The following is a 16,450-nucleotide window of genomic DNA, read 5'->3' as shown; positions in this document are numbered from 1 at the left end:
TATGGTTATCATCCCCAGAGGTAAGTGGTCCTGAAACTCCTGCAACATTAAGAGGACCACTCTCTTCTCTAAGATATTGATGTGAAGGATAGATGTTGATGATTTCCAAATTCTTTGGACCATCCTCCCTTCGTAATGTCCTCCCATCCCAAAGTGGAGGCATCGGTGGTTACTATTGCTGACAGAAGGTGCTGAACAATTTATATATATATATATATATATATATATTTGAAGGAATGGGGACAACAACTGCCAGTTTAGATGATTCTGTCAAGACTTGGTCAAATATCTGTCAGCTAAAGTGGGAGTTTGTTTGTTGCAACTATTAGTTGGTTAGCATCCACTGGAATAACCTCTTGTGAAATCAAGTGTAATCTACCAAGGTGATGGAGGCTGCCTTGAAACCCAGAGTTAGAACCAAGCTGCAGAAGAGTTATGAAGATGACAAAGGATTTGTAATGATTGTTGAAAGGATGGCCGTCTTTATTAGGTGAGAGATACTTGACATGAGATTGTGTTTAGATGGCATCCAATGAAAATGATTTGTTGTGAGGGCTGTAGCTGTGACTTTTGATAGTTTATGGAAATACCTAAAGGCAGACAGAGCTGTAAAAGGTAGTCTGTGGCTGATAGTAAAAACTCTCTTGCAGTGAGGTGCCAGTAATCTATGTATGGGAACACGTGGATCCCTTTTATCTGTAGATGGGCTACAACTACTGCCATGCACTTTGTGAACAGGGAGCTGTGGTAAGCTCAAAGGGCACCATTTGGAGCTCTTAATAATTGGCTCCTAGCCAAAATTGCAAAAACCTCCTGGAATCCTTTGAAATCTTTATGTGAAGATTGTGATCTATAGGACTTGAGGATGCCTTTCAGTTGTTTGCCTTGAGGTGAGGCAAAATAGCTGTTACCATGACCATTCTGAATTGTTTCTTTTTTTACAAATTGGTTTAGGGCACTGAGATCTAGAAATGGCCTAAGGTCCTTCTTCTTCTTTGGCACCAAAAATAAATTTTAATAAACTCCTGGCCCACTTTGGTCTATAGGGGCCTCTTGGATAGACTTTTTTTGAAGGATGATAGATACCTTCTGAAGAGATACTTGCATTTGGTTGTGTGGAATGTTTGGTAATAACTGCTTTTGAGTTGGTAGTCTAAGAAACAATGGTATGATATTGCTTCTATTTATAATCTTTTCCACCTGGTTGTCCTGCATGGTGGCCATCCACACGGATGGGTGAAGAGATAACCCCCCCCCCCCAACTGCCTGCAAAGATGGACAGTCAGGCAAGCTTTCATGGATGCTCATTTAGTTTCCTGTGAGGGGATTATTTGCACCCCTTGTTGGCATCCATTAAAGAGACCACCTCTGTCCTGGAAAGCCCTATCAGAGGAGGAATCAATGTTGACTCAGATTTCATGAACCAAAGGGATTTTGAACCCTTCTTATTCCTAATGAGGGATCTTTGAAGTCTCTCATGTCTGACTCCCTCAGTTCCAAATATGTTGCCCCTGAGGACTGTGCCAAGACATTGGCATCAAGCATTCAGGTCCAAGACCCACTCAATGGTGAGGGTGTTATAGTTGATTGAGTTAGATGCCAATATGTCCAAACTTAGGAAGGGAGACCTTTTGGTATCAACATATAGGATCCAGATGGATAAAGTCATTGAAATTGCCAGTGAAGAGACTGACACTGGGAATGAAGCTGAAAGAGGTGAGGGTGTCAACCTGATCTGTCCTAGTAACAGAGGAGGATGGAATGATAACAAGCTCCATCTGCATTTTCGAAAAGGCTTCCACTTCTACTCTGCTCCAGAGATGCTTCTCAAGGAGTGCATTAATTTTAAGGAGGAGGTAGAAAGGGGTCTCGATACCTGGAAAAGAGATAATTCCCTTTCTGATGAAGGTATGCTGCCTGATTTAGAGTGAACTTTCTCTAAAATTATCTCCAAAATTGGAGAATTAGATTTCAAAGCCCATAGAAGGTGAAGTGTTATACCTTGGACCTTGGGTGAAGAAGATGGTCACTGCTACTCATCTCTGTGTTTCATAGATTCATTATCTTTCTCTTTCTTTTACCTATCTTCTCAAGATTGTCGGAAATATCTGAGGGAATCAAACCATTAATGACTAACTTATTTCTTCTACCTGATAGGGACCTTGAACCAAAACCCTTACAAATGGAGCAGTCCACTATCAGATACGTCAGACACACAAACTGCACACACATTATTTGGGCAGTTGTTTATGCCTACAACTGTCATACGTCTTCAAACTACTGAACCTAGCTTAATACTTTTTTAATAGACCAGAAAAAATGATGATGCTTTGCCACAGACTAAGCAAAGAACACAATATCTTCAAGAAGCAGAAAAAGTTCAAACAACAGAAAAATTTCTTAACAAGCTAATTAGCTAACACTTTAAACAAGGAATTGTTCATGAGCTACAACAAACAGCGCTAGTTGCAAACATTTTTGGAAAAGGAAATTAGCTCTTAGCTAATGATAGGCCCATTCACACACCAAAAAAAGCCTAAAAGGAGGGGCTCACAAGGGATTATGGGCAAGTTTTGAATTAAACCAAGGCATGTACTCACTACCTATTGGCCAGATTGGATCTGAGGAGAGGCTTGGTAGCCAACAGCTGGCTCAGGTGGACTGATGAAGTAGGATCCAGAATGTCAACATTGTAGAAGTACAAGAAATAAATCAAGAAAAATTAAACTAAACAAATGTTAACCAGATGTTTGGGGTAGGTAGCCATTTGCTGCCACCATGATCTTAGAATTCTTAATATAGGTTCATGTGTTCATAGGTGTTTACTAGGCTAATAACCACAAGGGCCTTTTTAAGACTAGCCATACATTCCAAGTCTCTGACAAGTTCTGATACCCTTGATAAGTGTAAGCAGGGGTTGGGAGATGAAACATTTACAAGCAGGGGCCTGGGAGATAAACCATTTACAGGTTGCCTGTGTTCATTAGAGACACAGATGCCAAACCAGGGATGACTTTCCTGTTTCCCATCCAATTGTTCAAGTTGCACTTGAATTGGGTTATGGGGGAACTCTGCTTCACATGTATGTGGAGCCTGTTCCATAGACGGGGTAGTCTTTGGGATACATACCTCTCTCTCCAGCAGGTCCTATTTATATCACAGGCAAAGTATAAGTCTTTAGAACAGGTAATTCTGGTGCTGTTTGTTTTGTGGATATGCAGGAGGTCTATCAGAGGGGTCCCATTAAATGAACGAAAGTTACAAATCCCGAACGCTCACATGAGCGAAAATGCCGCTACTCAAAAAGGTTATTGTGGGGGGCTGTGCCCCCACACCACCCGCTAAATATATATTCCAACTCTGAGATAACAATACAGTGAAGAAAGGGCAAATATCCCAATCTTCACTGTACTGCAATGAAAATAAGCAACTTCGAGTTGTGGCATTTTTGCTCATGTGAGCGTTCAGGATTTGTAACTTTTGTTCATTTAATAGGGACCCCTGTCAGAGTGGGGTCTGACAATGCCTGTATGCCAGGCATAGATCTCCCCTCAAAAGCCTGTAGGAGACAAAATACATGGATAGGGCCTTGAGGTGGTCTGCAATAGGACATTTTACTTACTCCCTGTATTCTTTTAGTGAGGAACCTCTGTGGATGTTCCAGTTGTTGGCTATGCCTGGTTAGGTATACACCAAAGGGAGAACTCTACTCAATGAGAGGTCTGATGGATGCCGAATACAGTAGAACAAGTGACTTTCTTGGACTTAGAATGAATACCTTTGTTTATAAATTGTGCAACATAGAATGATTTCCTCACTACTATAGACACATGATGGTCAAACACTAGATTGCTATCTACATGTGTCCTGAAGTCCCTGACTACTGGGTTAACTGTAAGGGGTGTGTTCTCAATATGATAGTTACCAGGGATGGATGACTTCCCAAAGGGTACTATTATGAATTTCTTGGCGTTTAGTTTTAGTCCATGGCCCTGACACCAGTTGTTTGTCTATGTCAGTCCCTCCTGGAGAACATTTGTGTTAACGTGGGATTCAGTTACAGCTCCTAATTTGCACTCATCTGCAAATTAGTCAGCCAGAAACCACTGACATTGGCCTTGACTTGAGATAAGTAAATGCCAAAAAGGAGTGGTCCAAGCACTGATCCCTGGGGGCTCCAGTTGTGACTGGCCTCTTTGTAGAGGTGGATTCCCCAATTCTAACTTCCGGTCCTGTCTGTGAGCCAGTTGACTATCCACCAGGTGACATATGAATTTGTACATAACCTCTTGAGTTTGTCAACAATGCCCAATGTTGGGTATTGTTTCAAATGCCTTGACCAGGTCAAGATAGGCAGTGTGAACCATTTTTCCCTCAGACATTGCTTTGGTTACCATTTCAAAGAAGTTCACCAGGTTGAGTAGGCATGATCTGCCCTTGACAAAACCAAACTGCATTGGGTCCAGTGTCTGGAGGTTTACTATTTCTCTATTGATCATTTCCATGATACTTTTTTCCATGGCTTTACATATAAGACTAAGGAGACTTATTGGTCTGTAATTTCCAAGATCTGTAGATGGCCCACCTTTGTGCAGAGGGATGACTGTTGCTGTTCTCCATTCATGAGGCAACTGGACTGATGAAGCTGTTAAATGGGGGGGAGGGTTAAGCCTCCTCCAACCTCTGCACTTATTTGACAATTTTTTTTCATCATCTTCCTTCACGGAACAACTCTTCAAAAAATCTCCTTTTAAGAAGTCATGATAAACCCAGGGAAATAACAAAATGGATGGCGATATAAAAACATCTTTTCACTGGTTCTTGAAACTTATGTTGGACTTTGGAAATGCTGATCATGGCCAAATTCTGTTTTAAAGAAGTTGCTTGTAATCATGCATAAGTAAAGATACTTCATTAAACAGTAAAAAAAAAGGCAAATAGCCACCCTTACACAGCCATGTTTTCAATTGCTTTTTCCAGAGGTGCTGGGTACACTTTCGTGTTTAATTTAAATATGTATAAAAAGTAGTTGTAATATCTTTTTAAAAATATTGTGGGCTATATTTAAATTATGCCTATAACTGATGAAAATCCCAAACTTATAAGACGCGTGTACAGTTGATTAGTAAGGGTAGAGTATGTGCTATGATTGCTACTTAACATCACAGTGTCAGAGGCTTCACTGTAACATAGCAGTAAGTACTCTTCTCTGTGTTAGTGAAGGTAGAGTATGTGCTATGATTGCTACTTAACATCACAATGTCAGAGGCTTCACTGTAACATAGCAGTAAATACTCTTCTCTGTGTTAGTGAGGCAAGGTAACTTCCCAAAGTTCTTAAGTGCTCAGCTGTTTCAACAAATAACAATCTAGTCACCAGGCACCTTTCCAAATGTAAGCATTGTAACATAGCAACCAAGGATGTTGCTTATCTTGTTAGTGTGCAAAGGGACAATAAATTCAGAAGAATGATTGCATATGGCACAATGTGGACACATTTGATGAACCTCGAATGGACAGCCACCATTCTCATATAATCCTTGCTCAATCCTTCCATATTGCATGCTTTTCTGCTGCAATCCATTTACAGATAACACCAGTATTCAGTGCACCTTTTCAGTTTTGTTTATCTTCTATTATTTTCTTCTTTCTGGCATAATTCGTTTTGCTTGCAGTGTACTGTAGTGTTTTCCTTTTTTGCTAATAACTTGGTGTCACATTGCATGGAGGTAAATGAAATATAGCAGTATGAAATAAATTTGCCACTCCAGTGATATGATAATATGTCTGGATAGTAATGACACTGATATAGTAGTGACTAAGGCCCCAGCATATGTAATGACTGAGGCCCCAGCATATGTAGTGACTGAGGCCCCAGCATACACTGTGAGTGCAAGTAATGCCCTCCTGTCTTGTTTGCTCATGTTCCATGTAATGGATAAATGTTTTGTTTAAAGAGAAGTCTAATATACCCCCTCCTTTAATGAGAATTATTTTCTCTCTTCCATGTATTCTTGAGTTATCATTGTTCTATCTGATTTAGGAAGGTAATTTGATTAGTTTAACATACGAAGGCTCATTGAAAAGCTCGTCTGACAATAGCGGTGTATTGTATATCAGGTTATTTTGGTGTTACGTGTCATTTTTAGGTTTCTGAAAGTATAATCTGTTGTCTGATGTGTATTGTATCAGCTTAAAAACTGAAGCTTATCACCATTTTTTTAATTTATTTTTGTAAGTGATGGTCCCAAGGATTGTCCATATTACTTATACATAGAAAATCTGTGAAGTTGAGAATGTTAAGTAACATACTTGGGGTTACCATATGCAAGAAGAAGATTGGGGTTACCATATGCAAGAAGAAGATGGTAACAGCAAGACCAAATTCCCCAACTTTGTAGACCAGTATCCTAACCACTGTATGTTATAGTGACACCCAGTTCTAAGAACAGTGGTACACTTCACTTAAAATGCCAAAGTCTAGAAACAGTCCCCTTTAGAATACAGATTTGTACTAAATAAATCCATCTTTAATGTACAAAATGTAAAAGCATAAGTGCTTTCACAGCATCTGATGAAGTAGCTTTGCTACGCAAGCACTTATGCTTTTAAATTTTGTACATTAAAGACGGATTTATTTTGGAAGCCTTTGGTCGTCCTTGGATCCTTCTGTGTATTTTCTGTGTTTTGTGACTTCTTAAGCGGACCCAAGTTCTGGTTTTGGTTGGTGGTGGTTGGTTTTTGCTTTATTCAAGATTTGTACTAACATTACACTCTAGTAATGGAATACAAGACAGAGTAATGTGACTATATAGACCCTGTTCTAAACTGTTGATAATGCATTTTACAGTACTCCATTTCATTTCAGCATGGAATGTAGAATGTTGGCAATAATTCTAATTTGAACTATTTAACTATGGCCATGCTCTATATTATACCATGAGGGAAATGAAATTGTACTCAATAAACAGAAATTAGACTACTGGAACTGCTTCTAAATGTGACAGTATAGATAAAATCCCATGACAGTGGCCAGTGGAACTTTGCAGTAGCATTCTTACCAGAATATTTGTTCTAACAACACAAGACTCCACATAGGTCTTTATTTTTAAGCTCTAACTGTTGCTGTTGTAAAGCATTATCAGAAAGCCAAGATGCAGAAAAACAGAGAACTGAAAATGTAATTTCGTCTCATTTTTAGACAACAAATGAGACAGCATTCTGCTGGGTTTCCTATAAATAATTGCATCTGATTTAACCAACATAAAATTATGCAACCCGCAAAAAACATCTAAAACATTCAAATCAGATAAACTTCCAAGGTGGCACAAAATACACAAACATTTTTGCAAGGGTCATGGCACTGCGCCCCCACCCCTGATATGGGGCAAGCTGACATCCTTGAGATATATATATATATATATATATATATATATATATATATATATATATATATATATATATATAGACACACTAGCTCTGAAATCACACAAACTCAGAGAACAGGGACAAAATTATTCCAAAAAAATGCAACACACACCTTGCTCTTCTCAGAGTCTAACAGCAATTACAAGAAGCATGCACAGTTTCAGTGTAAATGTTCCGAGCATTGATCAGTTGAACACTGACAAACAGTATGCTTTCCCATGCTGTCATTTCACAGTCTTGTTGAAGGAAGTCTTGGAGAACCAGATGTCTGTTCTGTACCTTGGAAGTGATCCAGGAGAAAGACAGTAACAGAAAATATTATGTCAGTACTATGAGGTTCAATGATTTGAATTACTAACACAAAACACGTGTCCTAGAATAGAATTATTATCTCTGTATCTACAGTATGTGTCTGTCTGTCTGTCTTAGACTATACAAAGGCCTTTTGGGAAACAACAGCAATGAATGGAGATGAAAACTCAAGCTCAGCATGTCCGACAAGAAGAAAAATGAAAAGCAGGAGAAGGCAGCAGGAGGAGGTTTGCCCTTTTAAATGGGAATGATAGTAATAAGAAGAAGCAGATGTGTACTGAGCAGACATTTCAGGTTTTGGAGGGCAGTAGAAGGATCCCAAATGTGGGAAGCTGGAACTGAGGAGGGATGGACAAGGGCAGGTAGGTAGAGATAAGGAAAGACAGGACTCTGGGCTATAGAGGAACGTTGTTACAGAAGCAAGTAACAGCTGGAGTTGTACACAATGAGGTGGAGAAGAAAAGAAGGGGCAGAGCAGAAGGAATGTAAGAAAAAAAAAAGATGGGGAAAAGTACAAAGCATTCAGCAGCAATGATTAGGTATGAGACCAAAACTTTAAAAATGTAACAGAAATGACCAAAGCAAGATGCACGGAAGATTGCATGTAGCCTTTAACTGTTGTGGGTAGTTCTTGGTACAAATGAATTCAGTTCCTTTAGTTAAACTTTGTCTTCTTTGTTAACCACATTGGTAGACTGGTCATAAAAGGACCTTTTCAGTCAGATCCAGGCTAAGGGCAAAAAAGATAGCAAAACTGCAGGGGCAAAGTACAAAGAAATAAAATATGGTGTGGCTTAAAGTTGAACATCTATTAATCCTTCCATCTCTCTGTCCACTCGTCCTTCCATTTTTTATTCCTATTTTCATCCAGTTCAGGGAAATGTGGGGCCAAAGCTTCTTCTAACAAATAGTGAGCTCAGGGAAAATAAAAACAGCCTGAAACAGAACATAAATCCATCACAGAGTACACACACACTTAGGGACAATTTAGCATAACCATTCAACCTGCCAGTACATGTTTTACATGTGGGAGGACATCAGACAGCTCAGCAAGAGAAACCTATATGAGCATGGGGAAGCACATAAAAACTGCACAGAAGGAGCCTCATTTTGGAATCACAATAGATCTTCAAAACTGTAACTCAGTCTCTAACCGTATTTTGCAAGTGTGTATCAAAACTTGAGCAGCACCTGGAGGTGACAACAAGACCAGTATGTCTGACGTGCATAGTACCTAACAAAACATACAACAAAACTATAAACAACAGCTGAGTGCATCATGTATGTGCAGTAAATCTCACATGGAAAATTGCTCATTTTTTTAAGTATGTAAGATGGTAAAAGACCTACTGCTAGCAGTGCCCCATCCCAAACTGTGAAGCTTCTTAGTAAGGATGGTAGAATAACAATGCCCAGTAAAGACATTTAAGACTAAGTACAGAATATTTAAAGAAGTATTCAAGAAATCCCAGGTAAAAGTATCTGCTTCTTGTCCCTTCTGTAGAATTGTGTAGGTGTGGGGGAAAGCAGCAGGTTTTAGAGTTTCAGGGGTAGATTTAATCTGCAGAATTTTACCAATGCACTATAAAATTATTAAAAAATTCTGTACAACTGTTATACTACAGAAAAACTATTCTTCAATTAAACTATGTCTTTATATACTGACTGTAACAAATCAGTGTGTAATGCTATGTACAGGAGATATGACATTCCTGAAGTTTGTAATTATGTAGATTTGCTTGTGTGTTCTTTCCTGTGAAAGGGCTCCTGACCCTAATTCAGTTAGGAAAACTGGATACTGTAAACTATGCAAAATGCAATGTGAATAAAAATTAAACTAGCTAAGAAACTTTGAATAGGACAGATGGCGATGACATGTACCAAATGAGAGTTTAAAACTGAATTCTCATTACTAGACACTTCTTGCCTTTAAAAGCAAAGGGAATGCCTTAAATTCCCTTCTTGATCCTTTTAATGTTATCTAGAGTTAAGTTTGTAAATCAGATTGCTATAATATTTTCTGTGGATATACTGAATAGTTATAAACCTAAAAAGAACAATGATATGCATTCTGTTCCTGTGAATTATAGAAAAGCACAAACTAAAAGTCAAAATGAACAATAATATAATGATCCAATGCCATCTGTTAAAGTAATGGTACTTACGTATTATCGCAACCAGATTTGTTACCTCGTCTAATATGTAAAGCATTCAGTGGCTTGTAAATAGTTTGGTCACTTCCATTTTGTAGGACTGAAATGAACAACAGAATACTGTTACCTAGCTGTAGTTAAGGAAAAATAAGAAAGCTCTGCCTGTATTTGTGGGGATGAATATGCTGACTGGCATAGTTTTTTCGCAACAACGTTGTGAGCGAGTCAGGTTTCCGATATTACCCTCAAGTCTGCACTCCTGCTTTTTGCTGTTGTAAAAGAATCATATTGGTAGGTTAACATCAGTTTTACACACAGTTTTCCACACATTCTGATCACTTTCAGAAGCACAACACTGAAATCCTCCTGGGACGGGAAAGCTGTGTGTAAAACTGATGTCAGCCTACCATTCTGAATCGTTTACAGCCTCAGAAAGCAGGACTCCAGATCTGAGACGTCTGTATGGCACACAAAACAGAAAAACAGGAAGAGGATTTGTTAAACTGTTTGTGCTGTTAAAGTAATGTGCAGTTTTTTTTTTTTTCCAGTACTAACAACTTTCAATAACCGTTTCAGCTGTTTCCTGCACTCGTGTGTATGCAGGTATCCTATTATCACAACCAGATCCTTTTTTCGTAACCACGAAAATCTGGTTGCGATAATACGTAAGTACCAAAGTAATTTATAAGAATGAACTTTGGAAAATGTTAACATAGATTGAGAGGCATACAACAGTGCTAATCAGGCAAAGTAGAGACATGGAACATTATAATGCACAATGGAATATGAAGCATATTTTTTTTTTAAAAAAGATTTTTATTAACATTTGAATAAAGAAATAAATTACATAGTGTTCCATTTTTTTAACAATATTCAAAAAAGAAAAAAAACACAATCATTCTATATCTAACAAACAACATAACTATTTACAAATGACGTTCACATAAATATCAAACTAAATTATTGGTTAGTTCATATACAATCAATAATTTTCTAGCAAATCTAATAAATTTTTCCACATATTAATTCTAGACATGTTTCTATTAGTTCTTGACTTAATGGTCAAAAGTTCCAGACTGCAAACTTCAGTAAGAAGGTTTTTGAATTCTTGAAACATAGGGGAAGTTTCTGATTTCCAGTTAATTGTTATTATTTTTCTTGCTACTGCTAAAATATTCCATATTAATGTATATTTAGGTCTTTTAACACTTTGATGTATTGGAGTGTTAAATATAATTAAATATTTAGAAATCAAGAGATTATCTGTAAATAAACCTTGAAGAAAACTATTTATATCTTCCCAGTATTTTTATAGAAGTATGCAGTCATAGAACATATGAGACCAGTCAGCTTTTAATACTTCTTTGCATCTCCAACAATCATTGATGTTCTTATTGAATTTATTTAGAATGTGTGGTGTTATAAAGGATCTATGCATATATTTCCAGGTGTATAACTTCCACTTTAGGGAAGATGTAGTGTAGTAGGCTGATTCTAATATATTTTGTTTGTCTTGATCTTTAAGAGCATGGTTATTAATTATATTAAAATATTCCCAATATTTATCAGTGTGAAAAATTGTATCATTTCTAAGTATTTTGTTTATGTGTGCTAATTTGTTTTGTCAGTGTTTATATTTTGAATAAGTGTAGTCAAAAATAAAATTATTTTAGGTAATGGATATACTAAATGTAAGGGAATTGATTCCAAATTATTTATAATATATTGTCTACATTCCTGTATGCATAGCCATGAGTTAGAGTCTATGTCATATTCAAATTTTAGTTCCTCAAGAGACTTTATCCTATCTTTGTCTATTAATTGAGACCAATAAATAAGATGTTTCTCTTTGAATAATAGCATTTTTGTATTATCTATCGTGGTTAATATACCTTGAGTAAAAGCAATTGGGAAAAGAAGGAAAATCCATGTTTTATAATTAGTGAATTTGAAAATAAAGTTCCTAAATGTTTTTAGGATGAGTAGCAAATAATTTGATTTATTTAACTTATATGATTGTACTGTAAAGATATCTTTTAATATCCACAAAATAGGATTATTTAACATTAGTGTTTTTTGAATGTTTAGTTTATTAGAAGAGTCCCATGCTAACGAGATTAAATATTGTTTCCATTTAGAAGAATATGTATTATTGATTAGAAAGGAGACTATGTTAATAATTGAGGATAATGTATATAATTCCAAGTTAGGAAATCTTATACCACCATTTGTCCAGTCATTTATATGATGTTGCAAAGCTATTCTGGATTTATTAGGATACCATAGAAATTTCAATAACAAAGAATTAAATTTTTTAATTATCGTTTTAGGGGGAATTAATGAAAGTGATTGAATAATATAAAGCATTTTAGGAAGAATAGTCATTTTTATAATAGAAAGCCTTTCATCCATGGAAAAGAGTAAATGATTCCATTTTTTTATAGAATCTTAAATTTTGCTTAAGCAATTATTAAAGTTTAATTGAATGATATATTTTATGTTATTGGTAATCACTATTCCTAAATATATTATCTGGTTATTTTGAGGTATAAGTTTTTTATACTTTTGTTGAATTGTGTTTTTTTTAGGTTAATTGGGATGATCTGAGTTTTATTGTTATTAAAACTTAAACCTGATATTTTTTGAAATTTATTAATATTTTTAAATATGTTAGGAATAGATCTGTAGTTTTCTCTTACTGTTACCAGAATATCATCAGCAAATAATTGAATTTTAGATGAAGTATCTGAATTTAACTTATAACTTTCAATGTTTTCATCATCTCTTACTAAATTGGCCCATGGTTCCATAATCAATGTAAATAAAAGGGGGGGGGATAAAGGACATCCCTGTTTAGTCCTTCTTGTAATAGGAATGTTTTCTGATATGACAGTGCCAATTTTGATATATGTCTGACTCCCTTTAAGTTTGTTATAAGATTTATAAACTTATCCGAGAAATTCAATTCGTCTAGCAAAATAAATAAATAGTCCCAATTAACTGAATCAAAGGCACAATTTATATCTAAACCTATTAAAGTTAAAGTTTTATTAGAGGTTTTTGCTGAATCTATCAAAGTAATTGTTCTTCTTATATTGTCATAAGTAGTTCTATTTACAATAAAACCTGTTTGATCATCATTTACTAATGATGGCAAAAAAAAATTTAATCTCTCAGCATATATGGACATAAACATTTTGTAATCTGTATTTAATAAAGAGATTGGTCTTTATGAAGAACATTTAGTAGGATCTCTGTTTGATTTGATTATTGGTGAGATAAAGGTATATTTCCAAGAAGGGGGTGTGAAGGTTTTGCTTTGGGAAATATTAAATACTTTATGCAGAATATTTAAAGCAGATTTAGGTAATAATTTATATATTTCTGGGATAGTGCCATCATTCCCGGGGGCTTTGTGTAATTTAAGTTTTGTTATCTGATTTTGTATATCTTGTAAAGAAATAGGTTTATATATAGGTTTATAGGTTTATATTATTAGTTTCATCTCTTAATAATCTATATTTAGTATGCTTTGTTATAAATGTCTTAATCAAATCTTTTGAATCCATTATCTGGGAATTCTGATTTATCTTATGAAAGAATTCTTTGAATTCCAGTAAAATATTGTGTATATTAGATACAAGTTTCTTCTTTTTTGGGGAATAGATCTTCTTAATATGGTTGAGTTTTTTAAGTCTTTTTGTTTTATTTGCTAAGATATTTAAAGATCTAGGGTTCGTTGAGAAGGTTATAAATTTAAATTTCTCTGTTCTGATTTTTGTTTTATGGTTTAAGGCCTCAAGGTATTTTGTATTTAATTTACTTATTTCTTTTTCTTTGTTTTTTCTATCAGTATTACTATCTAAGTTAAGTTTTAGCTAATTTACATTGTAGATCTAATAATTCTTTGTCCCAGGATTTTCTTTTATTATTATACCACGAGAGAATTCTCCCATATAGGAAGGCTTTTAAGGCATCCCAAATATAAACGTCTGATATATTATTAGTATTATTTAATGTGATAAAGTCTTGCATCTGTAAAAGTAAAAATTCTTTAAATTCTTTCAAATTAGTTATGTATGCCGGTATTCTTTTAATTATAACAGTGTGATTTGTTTTGATTAGTAATTCAAAAGTTATTGAGTTGTGATCGGATAAGGGACATGAAATAACCTTTACTTTAATTAAATCATCTGTTTATTCTTTTGATATTAGAATTCTGTCTATTCTGGAGTTTGTTTTATGTCTGTGGGAGTAATGAGTGTATGGAAGTGAGTCTAAATCTGCAAAGTTATTTATATCTTTTAATATAAATGATTGCATAAAGTTCAATAGTAATTTAGCTGAAGTTGAAATTTTTCTTTTTACTGAGGAGTTAGTATCTTCATCATTTAATATACAATTAAAATCACCTGCTATTATTAAATTACCTTTAGCGAGACTAACTATTTTATTTAAATGCATTTTAACAGTGTTTGAACCAATACCTGGAATCCAATATATATTTATTAAAGTATATATTTTTTGTTTAGTTCTATTGTGACTGAACAAAACATACCTTTGTTATCTTTGTATACTTCTAGTATTTTAGGCATGGGAAGTGTTTTATTCCATAAAATAGCTACTCCTCTTTTCTTTTCAGTATGTTCTGAGCTTGTTAAAATTGAATAATATCTGGTATTTAACTTATCAGTATCTGTGGATATTAAATGTGTTTCTTGTAAAAAAACAAGATGTGATTTATGAATTTTAAGATATTTGAGCAAGCTTCCTCTCTTGCAAGGATTATTTAGACCATTAATATTTATTGAAATACCCTTTAAAAGAAACATTTTTATTATGTGTTATAAGTTATATACAAGGTAAAATAGTTGTAATCCATTCTGGTAAGCACTAATGCTAGAAAACATACTTATCAAATCATAGACAAATTGAAGAGTCTCAAAATATGTTGCTATTGTGAATGTCATAAAAAAGTAACATATCATTGTAACAAAACATCAATATAACAAATCTACCAGTATCCTTCCTGGAGTTGTAGACCCCTAATTTGAGTAGCATATACCACTCAAATTATCCTCCTGACAAATAGCGACAATATCTCAGCTACTGTCAAATAGTGTTATTGTCTGTAAAAAAGAGAGAAAAAAAAAAATATATATATATATATATATATATATATATATATATATTCTTCACTGTTTTCTTCCCCCTATCCTCCTCTCCCCTTTAAACTATTCATTAAATTACTATTACATTTAAAATAATATATCCAATTACTATATCTGTGCTTGGAGTTTAATTATTGTGAAGCAATTACATCAGACAGGAAACATAATTAAAACAATGCATAAACTGTTTAACAATCATAGTATTTCAAATAGGGTTGTCATATGTATATGCTGGCATTTCTTTTCTTATACAACATTTAGTAATTTTGTATAAGTGAAGTTTATATGAAGTACATTTGCAATCAATTAATGTTTCATAGTATGTATTTATGTTATTTAATATGCTTTAGTACTGCATATAAAATTATCTGGTGTAATGTAATTTTTATATTAACTATAGGTACAAATGCGGGTAGGGATTACAAAGTGGAGATTATTGTGTATTTATATGTTTTATGTATGTGTTTATATGTATGGGAGTGTTTAAACTGTTTATTTGTGTTTATATACCTATTTGCAGTGAAAACCGCGGTTCAATATTCTAAAAAGTCAGTGCGACTTTCCCATAAGGTTAAAGTTCACAAAAATTGTGTTGCACAGTCAAGAATGATGTCATCAGGGTGTCTCTTCTTTCTATAATGAATGGAGCCTCTCGAGCTGGATTTCAAAGCTGTCCTGAGTAAAAGCGGGAACAGTAATGCTTGAATTCTTCTTTTTTTAGTCTCTTGGGTCCACGTGGAACAACTGACGAAACTGGTATGTGAAAAAAAGCTGAAAAGTGCACTAGACTCTCAGGAGCTAACAATAATATGTTAGAATGTAGATGCATCATTCTAATGACTTTCGCGTTTGTATGTGCAATCGCTAAAGTAATAATTATTAAACAGAACTGTCCCATTAATCTTGCATAGATATTAGTAATGCATTAGATTCTGTTTACTTTTTACATACATCCTAGCCCTGAGAGCTTAACACTGTTCGTATTACACTAACGTCCACAATCAGATCCCTCTATTTCTCACAAGATCGTAGGAACAGCTTTTCATTTCCCCTTGTCTTTCATTTAAACCAGAAGAACGTTTTCAATTGTATTCTTATTAAAATTTTTTAAACACATTCAAAGTTCATAGCCAAACTTGCCATATTTATGTTATCAAGATGTAGCACGGGAACACACATACATATTGAATATTAAAAAAAAAAGGGGGGGAGAATGTTACACTTGTAGTTGCAACCGTGCATTTACTTTAAAGTCTTTATGTTTAGATTTAAAGTCTCATATTAATGGTGCATTTCTTTATTTCTTTAGCTTCTTTTTTTTTCAACTGACTTCCAGTTGTCATTTTCAGCTAACCTTTTAAGACTTGCACTTGCCCATTCCATATCT

Source organism: Protopterus annectens, chromosome 7.part0, assembly GCF_019279795.1.
Source record: "Protopterus annectens isolate FY-2018-M chromosome 7.part0, PAN1.0, whole genome shotgun sequence".
Classification (NCBI taxonomy): Eukaryota; Metazoa; Chordata; order Ceratodontiformes; family Protopteridae; genus Protopterus; species Protopterus annectens.
The sequence above is the reverse complement of the archived record's forward strand: the minus strand, read 5'-3'. Positions refer to the sequence as shown.